Raw genomic sequence first — 954 nt, forward strand, 5'->3', positions numbered from 1 at the left:
GTGTCAGTCCCAGGGCTGGGAGCACAGGAAAGGAAGGAAGACGAGAGTGCATTAAACCATTGCCCTGACAGCAAGGCAAGGCTGCTAATCATAGAATCATTTTATGTTTGAAGAGACCTTCAAGAACATCGAGTCCAACCATCATCCATGCCCACTAAATCATGTTATGGAGTACCCCGTCCGCTCGCTTTTTGAATACCTCCAGGGATGGTGACTCAACCACTTCCCTGGCCAGCCTATTCCAATGTGTGACAACCCTCTTAGTAATGAATTTCTTCCTAATACCTAACCTAAATCTCCCTTGCCTCAACTTGAGGCCCTTTCCTCTCGTCCTATCTCCAGCCACCTGACAGAAGAGAGCAGCACCCACCTCACTACAACCCCCCTTCAGGTAGTTGTAGAGAGCTAAATGTGTAAGCCAAAAGCTCAAGGTCCCACTGAGATTTGAGCTCAGATCGCTGGATTCAGAGTCCAGAGTGCTCACCATTACACCATGGGACCTCCTGGACAGGCATGGTCTTTCCCCTGTGGCCACCCTTGCCGAGCCACGTGCTCCTGGCTGAGCCTGGCAGTCTCTCCATCTCCCTGGGCATCACCAAGTGCAGCCTTCTTCAGGGCCACCAGGCCACCCTCTGCTCACAGGATCTTTCAAGGGAGTGGCAGAGCACTTTGTGCAAGCCTGGCATGCCCTCTCTTACAAGGCCCAGGCTGGTAACCTGGGAGAATCTTGCTTTTTCCTCGTTAGACTTGTTTATGAATTTTCCAGCTTAACCTCTTCAACGTTGCACCTTGCAGACTACATTCGTGGCTCAGCGATCTGTGGCTCCATGCTTGCACTTGCGGTCTCTGCTGCTGCCTCCCTTCACCCCCATGTTGGACAGCCTCCCAGTCTGCCTCTGTAAGTTATTGCCTGTCCTGTTCTCACCTTGTACCTCATACTAAGCAGCCGTTAAC

General features: G+C 51.9%; 1 non-coding gene across 1 annotated transcript; it reads right to left on the reverse strand.

Annotated features, from left to right (window-relative positions):
• Positions 1 to 429: 429 nt before the first annotated feature.
• On the reverse strand, positions 430 to 501 carry TRNAQ-CUG (transfer RNA glutamine (anticodon CUG)). The gene has a single exon. It is a non-coding gene; the product is annotated as a tRNA-Gln (tRNA).
• Between the last annotated feature and the right edge of the window lie 453 nt (positions 502 to 954).

Source organism: Haliaeetus albicilla, chromosome 12 (genome assembly GCF_947461875.1).
Source record: "Haliaeetus albicilla chromosome 12, bHalAlb1.1, whole genome shotgun sequence".
NCBI lineage: Eukaryota > Metazoa > Chordata > Aves > Accipitriformes > Accipitridae > Haliaeetus > Haliaeetus albicilla.